This window comes from Triturus cristatus, chromosome 6 (genome assembly GCF_964204655.1).
Source record: "Triturus cristatus chromosome 6, aTriCri1.1, whole genome shotgun sequence".
NCBI lineage: Eukaryota > Metazoa > Chordata > Amphibia > Caudata > Salamandridae > Triturus > Triturus cristatus.
This window is the reverse complement of record NC_140589.1, coordinates 1932775447-1932791604: the sequence shown is the minus strand read 5'-3', so window position 1 is coordinate 1932791604 and position 16158 is coordinate 1932775447. Positions and strand designations below refer to the sequence as shown.

At 45.0% G+C, this 16158-nt stretch overlaps 1 pseudogene; it reads left to right on the top strand.

Moving 5' to 3' along the window:
• The first annotated feature begins 9391 nt into the window (after positions 1 to 9391).
• Positions 9392 to 16158, top strand: part of LOC146822524 (uncharacterized) — a 28959-nt pseudogene continuing 22192 nt past the window's right edge.

Below are 16158 nucleotides of genomic sequence, written 5' to 3'. Positions count from 1 at the left end.
ACACCGAATCCTATCCCATGGTCTGAAGAGTGTCAGAAAAGTTTTTGGGAATTGCGTAATGCATTGTGTTCAGCTCCTGTGTTGGGTACCCCTGACTACAGCAAGCCTTTTACATTGTATGTTCATGAGAAAGATGGTTGCGCATTATCAGTGTTAACACAGCCTTTTGGCGACAGACCGCGTCCATGCGCGTATTTTTCGTCAACCTTGGACCCGGTAGCGAGGGCATTGCCAAGCTGTCTGAGAGCCACAGCCGCTGCAGCTATGTCTATTCGACAGTCTGCTGGCCTAGTAATGGATAATACATTGATTGTTATGGTTCCACATGCTGTGGACACATTGTTAAACAGGACCAAGACACAGCACTTAACTAGTGCGCGATTATCTGGTTATGAGCTGACACTGTTAGCAAACCATATACACATAAAGAGATGCAACACATTGAATCCAGCTACACTATTACCAATTCCAGCAGACCTAGACGAGATTGAGCAACATGATTGTCTGTTCAGAACAGAAGAAGAGACAAAAGGGAGAGTAGATCTTAAAGATACTCCCCTGACTGAGTGTGATGGTACTTTATGGGTGGATGGTTCGTGTTTCAAGCTTCCGAATGGTGATACGACTGCTGCATATGCTATCACGACTTTGCACACGATTGTGGAAACTGCACGTGTGCCACAAAATTCGGCTCAAGCAGCAGAATTGATTGCCCTTACGAGAGCATGCGTGTTGTCTGAAGGAATGAAAGTGAACATATATACGGATAGCCAATACGCCTTTGGCGTGGCTCATAGTTTTGGGCGATTATGGAAGGAACGTGGGTTACTGACTTCGCATGGAGCTAAGATTCAGAATGGCAAGTTGGTGTTTGATCTCCTTGAGTCGCTGACCCTACCGTTACAAGTTGCGATTATGAAATGCAGTGCGCACAAGAAAATCACTGATGATGTTGGTCGTGGTAATGCGTTTGCTGATGAAACCGCGAAAGAAACAGCAAAAGATGTGAAGACTCGAATGTATGTTGCAGGCCCTGCTAGATGGGTTGGTGATGTTGGAATATGTGAAAACACAATAGAGAGTGTAAAGTCCCTTCAAGCTGAAGCCACAGAGAAAGAGTTGAGCAAGTGGAGAGAAAGTATGGGTAAGTTGGATGAGAATGGTTGTTGGATTGATCTGTCAGAACATAGGCGATGGTTGTTACCTGATGCATATGTGCTTCCAGTGGTTACTATGGCACATGGAATGGCACATATTAGTACGAAAGGAATCTGTAAGTTGTTGGCTCCAGTATGGCAGAATGCTGGAATTCCTAAGTGTGCAGAGAATGTGGTCAAGAATTGTATGGTATGCTTGAAGTACAACCCTGGTAGGGGAACCCCAACTCCAGCTGGTCATTTTGCGCCTCCATCATATCCATTTGAAGTTTTGCAGCTAGATTTTATCCACATGGAAAGATGCAACAACCTGAAATATGTATTGGTGGTTGTTTGCGCTTTCTCAAAATGGATAGAGGCCTATCCCCTAAAAGAGAACACTGCTCTATCCACAGCCAAAGCCCTTGTGAAGGAATTTTTCCCTAGGTTTGGAATGCCAAGAATGGTGTGGAGTGATAATGGGAGTGAGTTTGTGGGCCAAGTGATGAAGAATGTGTGTGAGGGAGTAGGGATAAAGCAGAAATTCCACGCTGCAAATCACCCCCAATCAGCTGGATTAGTAGAGCGCTACAATGGCGCTCTAAAACTCAAACTGGCCAAAATCCAAGCGAGCTCAGGTCTTAAATGGCCTGACGCTCTGCCTCTAGCACTCCTGTCCACCAGAATGACTGTGCATTCACGAGTGGGACTTAGTCCCTACGAGGTCGTTTTTGGCCGCCCGGCCAATGTATGGGGTGTGCCAAGACCGACAAAATTCAGTGAAATCGAACACCCAGTACTGCTTGATTACTTGTATGAATTTGACGGCTAAATTACGTGTTTTACATCAACAGGTGCATGATACTCTCCCCCAGGCGTCTGAGGCTCCAGGACACCCTATCGACCCAGGCACGTGGGTCTTGGTGAAAAATTTCCAGCGCAAGAGCAACGAAGAGCCTCGTTGGATCGGCCCTCATCTCGTACTCCTATCCACAAGATCAGCTGTTCGAGTAAAGGGGAAAAGGAACTGGATCCACGGCGCCCACGTGAAGAGGATACCTTTGCCTCTGCCGTATGACCAGTGGGTCCAGGAGGGTATCGCAGACTCTGAAACAGACACTGTACCTCGTTTTGTGCCGTTCAGTGATGCACGCATAAAAGGCACAACTTCAGCACAGGAAAGTGACGATATTTTGCAAGAAGCTGTGCCACCGTCAATTCGATTGGACACCACAGAGCCTGAACTTTTGTTTCAAGATCAAACAGTACCTGGCCGTCTCCATTATAATCTAAGACCAAGGCCTATGGACAAATAAATATTCTTTTTCCTTACCCTTTTGTTTCTGATACCAGAGCTCTCCCATCTGAAGGACTTTCTTGATTTTTGTTTTTCGAACCACCATCCGGGTTCAGCCGCAGGGTCACGGTGCCACGACTTTGGGGTACAGGCCGAAGACGTTAGGTCGACGGTTCTGGTTGGTCTAGGGCGTTCCCTGGACTGACAGGCGTACTCCTTAGCAGAAGATACTCACCCGCCGCGAGCGGCACGATTAGAGGATGGAGTTTTGTAAGATGGAGAGACTCACTGAGGAAATGAACTTTAAAGCAAGAATGTGTAAAATATTAAAGAGCAAACGTTTTGTATTTTTATGCCTGTTTGTATTATGTAGTATGGTAGTGTTTACTGTAGGATTTGTATTCTTCTCCTCTCAAGAGCCCATTGCACCCACTGTACAACCTATACCTCCTCCTACTGTCTCCTCACACTCTTTTCACCCTCTGCCTGAACATGAACAAGCTATACGGTCTGAGTTTGTAAACAACTCGTTTATTCAGCTCCTGCACCAGCACCAACTAGTGATGAATACAACCAATTGCTGGGTGTGTGGTTTAATGCCACATACCATTAATAAGGGTATTCCCTATCTAGTGCTGCCGTTTAGTTACAATGGATCGTCATGGGCATTCCAGACCATGTTTCTCTATGCACTAGATGCCTACTCCCCGCGACAACCGCGTTCCATCAGACCTAGTACCAATAACAAAGCTTTAATGAAAGGAGTTGCCGATATGAGCAGAGATATCGATGCATACTCATCTATTCCCAAAGAAGAGTTGAGAGCTTATGTAGGGTGGAACGCGACGGGGTATAGTATTAGTCTGGGTGAAAGACAGCGAAGAATCTCATCCCCAATCTGGGTCGTACCCCACATAGGTCGGTTCTGTTTGCAAGGTAATGGTCAGAATCCTAGAGCTCAACTGGGAAGAAGTGACTGTACTGAAACGTACACTTTTCCGTCACAGTTTTCCCCAGCGTTTTTGGCTGCCAAGGGTACATATTTTATCTGCAATGACCGAGCATATACATGGTTGCCCCCTGATTTCTCGGGCACATGTTATATTGCAAATCTGCTACCGCCAACATTTACTGCCGCCTCTGACTATCACAAGACCAGAGTTGTGAGAGGCGTGATTAGTAAGGAGGATACTGCCGGTCAGGAAGCGGGAGACTTCTTTTTGGGTTTCCTACCGTTTTGGGGACCTATGGTCAATAGTAGGAACCTGAGACAACTGACTCGTGTGGTTGAATCCACTGTTAATGTTACGGCTGGTGCCCTTGGTAATTTGACAGCTGAGCTCCAAGCGGATCGCCTCATGACTTTGCAGAACCGCATGGTTCTAGACGTCATACTTGCAGACCGCGGTGGGGTATGTAAGGTTATCCATGAGTCCATACACGTGGATAAAGGAGATTGGTCACTGGTGGGGTGGTTCTGGGAACTGATATCTGCCTGGGGTTGGAAAGTTCTGATGGTCATTGGAATGATCTTAGCCATCCTTTTCCTGTTCTGTCTGTGCATACAGTGTGCTCCTGCGATATGTGGCCTCTGTGCTACATTATGTGTAAGGAAACCTGTATCGAGGGACGAGCTAAGTAATAGGATGATGCTACAGCAACATCTCCATGACTTCGTGAATATTGACCTAGACTCGGATTGAAATGAGTATAGTTATTGCCTATGTAAGGGCAAAAGGAGGGTCTGTCGTACTTTAGAATTTGGGACCGCGTAGGAGGCAGGGCCCTACCCCTGTCTATCCCGGTATTAGTGAACCGCGAATGGTTAATGCGGTATGTACAAGTGCTTTGTGTAACGTTTTAGCTATGAATGCACTGTGTATACGCTATTATACATCACTACGTGGGTTCCATTTTAGAGCGGTGGCCATCTTATGGTTGCCCTCACATAGGCTACATAGCATGAAGCAAATACGGGCCTTTTAGAGCACATGTGCCTTTCTTTGACTTTTCTGTGACCTGGGCAGCTTGGCTCCGCTGCCCCAGGTCAGTCCGGTCTCACGAGTTCCCCGTCCTCTGGCCACCTGTGATTAGCATCAGGGCTTGACACACCATAAAGTCTTTTCATCCTACACAAGCCTCCAGCTAATCTCTTTCGCACCTGACTGTTCCTGCTTTATGGCTTGTTTTCCAAACAGGAGATGCTCATGTTTATTGGGGCCTATCAAATATCTGATGTGGGATCTGAGCCTTGCTGGGTAAATAATTGCGGGCTGGCTTAACTGGAATGTGGGATGGTCATCATGACTCTGCCTTTTTGTTTGAAATGTATACATCTAAATGACCATGCCATAAAACTAGGAATGTATGCCTGAAGCAGGATATTTTGTATTTAAGGAGAAGCCCGTTTCTGTGATTTTCAGCAGTCTCCTGAGAACATACACGCTGTTGTACTTCTAGGATGCCTGTAATTGGTCTGCAGCCAATAAACTGAATTTTGACTTCACCCAGAAGACTCTGTGTTTCTGTAGGTCTGAAACAGGAAGAACCCGAAGTCATAGGGTGAGTTCCCCTGCACCGCTGGGCTTAAAATTCCCAGTACTCCACATCCACTTGTATGCGCGCCTCCAAATCTTTAATTTGTGTCTCAATACTGCACAATGTTGTTCTAATGGCCTTGAGGACACCCGCCTGTCGAGATACATTGACCCCTAATGACCGTATTAAACGCTTCCCATAGTGAGGCCTCCGTGTCGATGGACCCCGTGTTAAGTGTGAAGTAGTCCATAATTTCAGTGCATATTTGTTCTTTGAATGGCTCATCTAAAAGCGCCTGTGGGGGCAGCCTCCAAGAAAATGCCTTCCTTGTAGTGTTGGGCAGGGAGAGGGTCAGCAGGCATGGCGAGTGGTCCGATAGAGTTCGACAGATGCTTAACGTCCTCCACCCAGCTGGCCACATCTTTCAACATCAACCAATTGTCCAACCTAGACCAGGCACGATGGTGTTCTGAGAAGCATGTGCCCTCTTTAGTCAGTGGGTTGCAAAGCCTCCATATGTCCACCATATCACCTTCGTCCAACAGGGCATTTAATACCCTGCTAGCCACAGGGTGATGTGTCCTAGCTGTGCCTTGCCTGTCTAAGTCATCGTGAATAATGGCATTGAAGTTTCCACCCCAGAGGGACGTGGTACAACCAGTGGCCCTAACTTTAGCCCAGACGTCCTGAAAGAACCCAGGGAGTCAGTGTTGGGGGCCATATAGTGCTACAACTGTCAGTAAAGTTCCCCCCAAATAGCCCAGGAGTATGACATAACGGCCATCAGGGTCAGCATAAGTCTCTTTCCCTCCAATCTATGCCTCGCCGCACCAGCACAGCTACTCCCCTAGAGAAATTAGAGTATACTGACACATATGAAGAGCCCCAACGCCTATGTGAGTTTTGTCGAGTGCTGGGATCGGAGAGGAGTCTCCTGCAATAAGCATATGTCGACATTGTGGCGTGCGAGATACGCATGGACCAACCTCGACTTCTTACTGTCATTAAGGCCTCTAATATTCCATGTTAAACAATTTACCGTAGTCTCGTGATCGTCAGCAAAGGTGCATGCGCATCACCCCCCCCCCCCCCCCCCCGGCCCATCGGACAAATAGTTCTGTCTTTGCGTCCTGAATCAGTCCTAGCAATCGACAGCCACACACCAGCAAATATACCCAAAACAACCCCCCCACCCACATCAACTCCCCAATCAGGTTGGAACAATTCCCCCCCAAAAAACTTAAAACTGAATGTTTCAGGGAAACTTCCCATGGGGACGTATGAGTATCAGCATACTTCCTTACCGTAGCAGGGTGGCCGAGGTACTGCAAGAGACCAAACCTGCACTGCATCTATCCAAACAAAGCATGTGGTCTTAAGGCGACATTCACTTTAACCATCTCTCATCATGTGGTTACGATCATCTATCCCACTTTAACCGTCTCACCCCGCTAGGTTGCAAAGGCATAAGGTGTGAGCGCAGCGGATATCTATCATCTATGGCGTTATTAACCATTACCAATTATTAGAATAATAAGAAAATTCAATGCACTTGTGTGTGACATAGAAAAGCAGAACACTGACTTCTGGAACCTAAATACACAGAATGTCAGTTTGTGTAATTACGAGCATTTGTGTAGGGGGGAAAAAGAACACACGTTCCATAAAGAATACAAATGTCTATTATTTAGTCATTATCACTTAGCTGCCGTTCCTCTGCCACAGCTGGACCTGGACATTTCTTGTTCAGCTTGCCACCCACATGTTTGGCAAATTTCAAGGCTGATTTGGTGAAAAAATGAGCCGAGCGTCATAGGAACCTGAGTTTGGCAGGGTAGAGCAGAGAGTACGGTATATGTGCCTGCAATAGGATCTTCTTTGCCGGTAAGAATTCTCCAGCAGCCTGCACCGCCGGGGTGAAGTCCGGGTAGAAGGTGACTTGGATGCCCTGGTGTGTGATTGTGCCCATCGTACGAGCCTGCCTCAGCACCACATCCCGATCCTGATAGTTCAAGATTCTCGCCAATCTAGGCCGTGGAAGAGCCCCCACCGGTGGCCGCGCTCCCAGAGTACGGCGGGCCCTCTCCACCGCAAAGACCGGTACAGTCTTTAGTGTACACATTCATGTAACTCTCCCTCACTAATGTGAAATGAAGTTTGGATTCTATTAAAGAATCAGAGGTGATGATTATGACTTCTTAATTCAAAATTTAGCAGCAAAAAAAAAAAAAAAAAAAAAAAATGTCAACAAACATGGAAGAAAAAATATGACCAGTAATATGAAGGTCAGCTTTCTAGCTCAGCAGTGAGCTCATGTACCGTCCCCCAATCAGGATACAGTATCGGTTATAATTCGCCCTGCTGAGTAGATTACAAAGCATACCCCATGAAGCCATAACACAGCTATTACTGGTTCCAGCAGTTTGGAAAACAATATGGTGCTCAGAAAGGGTCAAAGGGTAATGAGAGAAATTGAAATTTGCGGCCTGAAAAATGCATTGCAGAGAATGAGACCGGTGAATGGGAGTGGAAAGATCAGCATCCATGAGATCTCTGTATTATCCAATGGTCTTTTAGATGGGAATCTCTTAAGCAATGCGTTCCCTCTCTCTTTAAATGTCTATTTGTACGGAAATGCCTTCATTAATGCTCATCCCCACATCATGCTGCTGGTTCTTCGACTCAGAGTGCACGGAGTACAGCTGACCAGACCTTAATGCTAGTGCTCATACCCTTACATAGTGTATGTCAAATTGGCTATACCCAATTCATAAATGCTGGCTTACTTATACGTCCCTAGTGCACAGTACCCAGAGCATGCAGGGCAGAGGGTCCACCCAGGGCTGCAGCACTGAGCGTGACAAAGGTCCACATGGCTCCCAGCTTGCCACTACAGACAGGAAGTGCAGTGTTTGCACTGCCAGTTCGACTGAGATATTTAAAAAGGAATGACAAAGCCATCACTCAACCGCATATGTAAGTTGCCCCTAAGGAAGGCCTATGGAGCCCTATGGCAGGGAGCTATAGTTTGTTAGGACCTATATGTTTCACATGTCTTAATAAAAACACTTTGAAAGTGTTTTTCTGGGAAAAGTAAGTAGCCCCATTGGCTAAAGCAGGATATCAAATTCAATATCAATATCACAAGGTATCAAATTAATTGTAGTACAGAACTCGAACTCATGTACACACAAACACACACACACGTATGCAGAAGAGGGACTTCGCACTTGAAATCGCTGTGATCTAGGGGGTGAAAAAAACACAGGGGTGTTGAAACGGCCCTCACCCACAGAAATCTGAGGCATGCTTCATTATAGGGCTGCTAACACACCTCTGCGCAGACCAACGCTGGAGATGGAGCAATAGGGGAAGGGAAGACAACACAGAAACAGTGTGGGATCAAGTAGAAATGCTGCAAAGAAAATTTAAAACTGACCACGGGAATTCCAAATGTATACTTTAATAATGGATTCCTTGATCAGAGTAAAAGGTCATTAACGGACCCGTGGATGATGGCATGGTAGGCTATGATTAACACCCTGCCCCTCCACTCTCCACTGCTTGTGCTACTTCTGTCTATGTGAGAAAGCCAAGTAGAAGGGGTAGAGGAAGGGGTTTCTTTGGAGGTCCACACCCCTGTTTAACCCTATGTACCCCAACTTCTCTGGTCAAAACTTTGGGTGGCCACCCACTTTTCAATTCCCAGTGATGCAGGGTGGCCAGAAAGCACAGTTTTCTCAGATGTCGAATCCTTTTTTAGGGAGAGGCCGAGGGAGAGGAATGGGCAAGCAGAAGGGAAAGACAGGTGTACAATGGGAGGACCCGGAGCAGAGGGTGACCTGGAGCATGGAGAGCAACCCATCACCGGGGACGAGAAGGGAGTAAACCCCCTAGTAATGAACCTAACCAACACTGCCCTGACAGGTCCTCAAGGAAGCACTCCTCAACAAGGGGCTTGGTTTTGTTCCGACGAATACCCTAGATGTGTTTAGGATCCGCCAGGAACTGGCAGGTTTCTTCGGCAACATTAGTCTAAGGGTCTTCTTTGAAAACAGGTCGGAGAACACTGAGCCAAAAGGGGACACCAATTTCCGCCCTAAATCCAAATTCACACCCCCCCACTGGTACCCTTCCTATTGAAGTGGAAACATTTGAATGAGCAGTCATCCATGAAGTGGAAACCCTTGCGGGACAAGAAAACTCCCCTTACAAGAATCCCCTTACAAGAATCAGACCAGACCTGAAAAGGAGGTTCTGGAAGAACTAAGGAAGAACCAAAATATCGTGATAAAACCAGCAGGACAAGGGGGAGCCATCGTGATTCAGAAGATCACTTATGAGGCAGAGTGCCTGAGTCTCCTTTCAGATGAAAGCAATTACAGCCTGCTTCGCAGGGATCCCACTGCGGACATCAAAAATGATAGCCTCCATGGTAGAGGAAGCGGTGAATAACGGATGGATCACTGAAAAAGAAGGGAGTTTCTTGTGCCAAGAAGATACGGTGACGCCATACTTCTACACCCTTCCCAAGGTGCACAAACAGACAAGACCTCCGCCAGGAAGACCCATAGTATCAGGCATAGGTGGCTATTGGAACCCCTCTCACAATTCTGATTTCTTCCTGAAGCCATTGGTACAAAGCAGCACAGCCTACCTTAAGCACACCACCGATGTACTGCACCTATTGAAGGACCTGATTTTTGATCCAGAGAAAGAGTTCCTGGTGGTTTTAGACGTAGAGTCACGGTACGTGAACATACCCCAAAAGAGAGAGACTACGCGTGGTGGAGGAGATGCTTTTTACCCTCGACTGGGAATTCTACACCCAGAGACCATTCATTTTACACCTTGGCAGAGATAGCACTGCGAAACTTTTTTACATTCCAGGGCACATACCATCTCCAAACGCATGGGGCTTCCAGGGGGAGCATGTTTGCCCCAAGTCTTGTGGGGCTATGTAGCGGCTTATGAAGACCAATACGTCTTCACCACCGCTAGTTCCTGGAGAAACATCAAGGTGTGGAGGAGCTACATTGATGACGTCCTTTTGATCTTGGAGAGGAATGCAAAGTCCATACAAGACTTCTTGGAGTGGTTGAACAACAGGAACCTCCCTTTACATTTACCATCACTACAGGGAGCTTCCCCTTTTTTGACTTGGTGATTTTCCCCAGCGAAGGACGCCTACAAACTAGAGTGTTCCACAGACAGGAAGTCTCCTCCTCTTTGAGAGCTTCCACCCTAAGTCATTGAGGGTTAGCCTTCCGGTGGGACAGTTCCTGCGTCTCTGGTAAGTGTGTGGGCGGTTTGAATGAGCATTGTAATATGAGATGGAATCCAATACGGCTTACCTATGAGAGGGTGGAACACAGTGCCATAGCGAAACTATGGGAGTTTGGTGTTGCGGATAGAACCGGAACGAAGTTAGAATACGTAACCACTTTGTTGCAGTAACAAGTGCAGGTCGGTACGAGCAAAAGAATTGCCCCATCCTTTGTGGGTGGTTCCCTTAGACGCAAGCAAGCTAAGGACATGTGAAGTGTGTGGCTCTACTTACAGGAGTTCGTAGCTCCGTACATATATGCTTGAGAGACTTGGAACTATAGAGTAAAATTGTTGGAATATACCGCATCTGACATCATGAATATTGCAGGTTGACAAGAAGCAACCGTGAATACACGCCAGGGCAGTGTGAAATACATATTGCAGAAATCATGCGCATTGAGAGCAACCACCTGGTAAATATTTATGGCCTCTAAACAATTTTTAACTGATACACCAAATGCGTGGTATTGTTTTAATTATGTTGTGATGTCCTAACCATGTGGCATGTGTTATGTCTTGAATGTTTGTCTATCTCCCCAGGATCAAAAAAGGAATACTAATGTGTTGACGACTGACCCCGAGCCCTGACGAAATTGCCGTAAGTTTCGTAGGCAATGAAACATGTTGGCCTTCCTTAAATGGAAGTGGTTTGCAACATTGTGCCATTTTTAATTGGAGTAGGTCCACTGCATTGATTAAAGTTGGCAGTCTCGTCAGTTCCCGCTCCTTTTTAGCTTTGAGAAGCGAAACATACGTATTTTTTCTTTTCCTTTGCTCTGCACTATGGGGTCATAATAAGGTAGCACGATTTACGTGTGCAGTCTATTCTGTTCACACACTATTAGAGTATTCTTGCTTTACACTATTCTTCACACATTTCATTTTTGGTCTTGAAAGATACCGATGAAGATGTGAGCATACTGGTGAGTACCTACCAGCAGCTCCTGAGGTTGTGCTTACGTGAAGTACTTTCAGACCACACATTTTTTTCATTTGGGCACTTGTAGTAGGGGATACAAGTAGGGGAGATAGGGTATTGCTGTACAGATTTAAGAAAAGTGGGTCTATTTGGAATAGCACTCATCCTGCTTGACCTTGGCGCGGCCATCTATACAGTCTCACACAGTATTTTGCTCCATCGGCTGCTTGAGATTGGTATTGAAGGCCATGCCCTCGACTGGCTCTCCTCCTTTTTGGGTGACAAGTCATTTCAGGTCATTGCCCCTCCATTTCATTCTTTGACGCACCATGTGCATTATGGAGTCCCACAGGGGTCGGCTTTGAGCCCAACATTGTTTAACATTTATGTTTCTCCGCTGGCCTTGATAGCCAATACCAGCAACCTATGCGGACGATACGTAACTAATTTTTTCCTGTACTAAAGACTCCAGTCAAGACAGGACTACATTTCAGGAAGATTTGGCAGTTATAGATGGGTGGATGGAGGGAAATGGTCTCCAACTCAATTCACCCAAAACAGAATTTCTATTTCTCGGCAGAGACTCACATCGGTGGGGCAACAACTGGTGGCTGTCTATATTGGGCAATCCCCCCCATGCCCAAAAACATGGTGAAAAATCTCAGCGTAAGGTTGGATACTGCTCTCTTTTGAGGAAAATGCTAAAATCTGTGGCAAGGACCTGTTTCAGAATTCTGCACGGACTCAAACCCATTTTGGGTCGGTTTGTCCCTCGAACACGCCAGCTAGTTGTTCAAGCCACAATCCTGTCTAGGTTAGACTATTGTAACAGCCTCCTGTTAGGGGCTAATAAGTCTGTGATAAATAGGCTTCAACACACTATGAATGCGGCAGCTCACATGGTACTTGCTCTACCTAAGTATAGTCCAGTGTCAGGTGTAGTGCGTCAACTCCACTGGCTCCCCGTGGATCAGAGAGTTAAGTACAAAGCACTTTGTTACTCATGAAGTTCTGACGGGCTTCGACCCGGTTATCCTCAATAATTTAGGCTACCAAGATGTCCCATCTCATGCTCTACGCTATGCAGACCTTAATTTGATGTATGTGCCTCGCTTCCGTAGAGCCAAAACTGGAGGACGTTCCTTCAAAGTGTTGGCTCCTACTTTATGGAACTCACTGCCTCTCTATCAGGAGGATTTCTAATCTTCTGATATTTGTAAAGGCAGTAAAGATATGACTGTTCCTGTAACTTTTATATATATATATCTTTCCCTGCTTCTCAGCGCTGGGACGTCTCTTTACTGTTACAGCCATGCGCTTTACACATCTCAGACGCTATTTTATCAGTATAGCAGCCAAGTTTGTTTTTTTGAAATTGCTAGTCCAGCAGCAGATCAGGTCTTTATTTGATTTTGTGTGGAGGGCGGTCTGATTTGTAGAACCCTCTATTGCTCCTTATTGTATATGTTCTTTGAAAAGGAGCCAGAACATAAGGGATTTACTGGTTCATACCAGACCTAGGAATACATCAGCAAGGTATGTCGCAGTCCTGGGCCAGAAGAATGCATGGGGTCTCCCGCTAGTGACAGGGCACACGAGGTGTGGGACATGCAACATTTGTCACCTGACTGCAAACACAGACTGTGGACATTGGTCTTAATTACCCATGGGAACAACAAAAGCATACCAACTGCAGCACGACCAATGTCGTACATGCTCAAATGCCCATGCGGCCTTATCTACATCTGGATGACCACCCGCAGGGTAAAAGTCAGGATAATGGAACTCAGATCCACTGTCAGATGACAAAGGACAACTACCCACCTGACAACTCACTACAAGGAGTGAAAAAACATGGCTGAGAATTTTATGGACAGTCCAGAAGTGGCTTCTCTTCTTAAACAGGGACTAGACGAGGGATGGATTTGCGAAAATGAGTATAAATTTCTATTGAATGCGCATCCAATAACACCGGCCATTTACGGTCTACCGAAAATCCATAAAAGTATAAACAACCCCCCGATGAGGCCTATAGTCAGTAGTATAGGCTCGATGTTGGAACCCTTAAGCAGATATGTTGACCATTTCCTAAAACCGATAGTACAGAAACAGAGGTCTTATATCAAAGACACAGCCCATGCGATTTCTATTTTTGAAGGGCAGAGCTTCAATGGGGTGACCCAACTTTTGGTCACCCTAGACATTGAAGCATTATATACAAATATCCCCCAAAATGACACCATCAGGGTGGTGGCCGATACCCTTGAGAAAGAAAACTTGGAAGGGGCTAATAAAAACTTTATAGTTTCTTGTATAGAAATGGTTCTCAAGAATAATATTTTTTTATTCAAAAATGATGCCTACATACAGGTGAAAGGGACCAGCATGGGGGCTACCTGTGCTCCCAGTCTGGCATGCCTCTATGTCAGCAATTTCGAACAGAAACACATCTTCAACGAGATGGCTCCATATTTTGAGAATGTACAGGGATGGTACCGCTTCATAGACAATATTATTTTTATCTGGAACGGTGACAGCCATGAGTTAGAATCTTTTCTAGACTGGATCAATTTAGGTGATCAAAATCTTAAATTTACAGCGAATTACAGCAACTCGTATGTAGATTTTCTGGACATCAAAATTAAAAATGTGGCTAACTCGTTACAGATGGAGCTTTTTACAAAGCTCACTGATAAGAACACCTTACTCACATATGATAGCAATCACCCTCGTTCCCAAAAAGATAACATCCCCTTTGGTGAATTTCTAAGATTGAGACGCAACTGCACGACCTTGGATGACTTCTACCGCCATGCGGAAATCCTAACAAATAAATTAAAAGCAAGAGGATATCCAAGGAAACTAATAAAGCATTCCTTAAAAAGGGCGAGGTTCTACAACCGAGAATGTCTATTAGAGACCAACAAAAACAAAAACAAAAAAGACATATCGAGTGGTAGAATTGTCTTTGTTTCACAATTTTCCAATATAAGCAATAGAATTAAGAACATAGTTAACAGAAATTGGAAAATTCTCAACTATGAAGCAGAAAGTAGATTAGAAAAACCCCTTTTTTAATTTAGACGGAATAAAACTATCCGTAAATCCCTGGTGAAGACTTACAAACAGAATCATGACACCCAAACCACACTGGCAGGTGAAAAAGCCAAAGGGAACTACAAATGTGGCTCTTGTTCGACTTGTGCACAGTGTTTGGAAGCTAAAAGTATCACATATAACCAGAAGAACATATGGGCAAAAACACTTAACTGCCGTAGCAGAAATGTTGTCTATCTCCTCATCTGCCCGTGTGGATTGGGCTATGTAGGCGAGACAGGCAGAGAACTTCGCACCCGCCTGTCTGAACACAGGTCTGCTATTAGGAATATGAAAGATAAGGCTCCACTTACAGACCATTATGGGAAATTCAAACACGATTGCAATGAATTCAAATGGTTCATCTTAGAAAAAATCACAGTCAACAGGAGAGGAGGGGACTCTAATACCCGAAGAAAACAACGTGAACAGTGGTTCATGTGTTATTTGAACACAGTAGATAGGGGCCTTAATTCCAAAGAAGATTGGATGAGCATCATTACAAGATAAGAGACATTGGAGAGAGCCTTTGCTCTATTGGGTTGCAGATAGTTCCAACTGTAATATTGGCTCTGTGACATCGCCTGGGTATTTATTTGCAACCTTCAGACCTTAGTAGTCGGTGTAAGGAATGGTCCCATATATCTGTAGTTGTGAGGTTTTCATATTCAATCCGGTTAATACCTGAGTTTGTGATAATTGAGAATATTTATGCCATCGCAATTTCGGTTAGCAAGATCTCGACTAAACAGGGACACTTGTTAGAACAGGGTGGTTAGGATATATATATCCTTTTCCACAAACATAGTGTGTATAAAATGTTGTCAGGATAAACTACTAGAGGTAAGGGGTGGTTTGCCTTTCCTCTCTATAGATAATAAAATGTGGCGGACGTTGTCGGGTAATGCGTAAAACGTATTACCCACATTCCTTAAGTACATAAAGGCTATATGGAGGGTGAGCAGACACATATTACTATTTAAGGTAGTGAGGAAACAACAAAACAACAAAAAAACAAAAATAGACGCAATAGAGACAAAAACGAACAAAATTAGTTTTTTTCTTGTATTAACCTGAGTTGTGGAACAAACTCGTAAAGTTTTAATTGAAATCATTTCCAAAAAAAAGACGAGGAAAACAAAACCACTAGATGGATGTGGGTATATGAGAACCAATGAACGGGGTTCTACTTTAAAATCAGAATACATCATGTTTGCATCTGCGTATGAGCAGGCAGATAACATGTAATAACTACAAGCTACATGAATGAGACAAGGGGATTGGCCCATGATAAGTCACAAGATGAAGGTAACCAATCAGAAAGGGAGTTTGTTAAAACAAATAGAGGACATCGGGAGGTAATAGCGGTAATTACAAACCGCATCTAGGAATTATCCCCGCATGGACGACAGAACCTGTATCTCCAAGGTAAGATTAACGAGGAGGAAAACCTAACAGTGAAATCAGTCGTTTTTCGCTGTAATGGGATAAAAAGTTTGTAGGGGGCACACTCCTAAAATTTCCCCAATATTAATTTCAAAACCGTTTTGTTCATCTCAGAATAGGGGAATTGTCAAACAGGGAGGACGCTCCATTCATTGCCGGTCCTCGAACAGGTCTCAAGTGTACCTGCTTTAAATTGGAAGAAAAGGAACGACATGCGGGCCATAGTATAAACGCCACGAAAAAGGTAGGAAAAAACTTCATACAACAAAGGGCAAACGATAGGAATGGAGGAGGTCGTACATAACAGGGATATGACCATAATATGTATGTATTATAGATCACGATAAACGGACAACAGTAGCTGGGCCAATTGAACAGATAAAGAACAGTGCCCGATT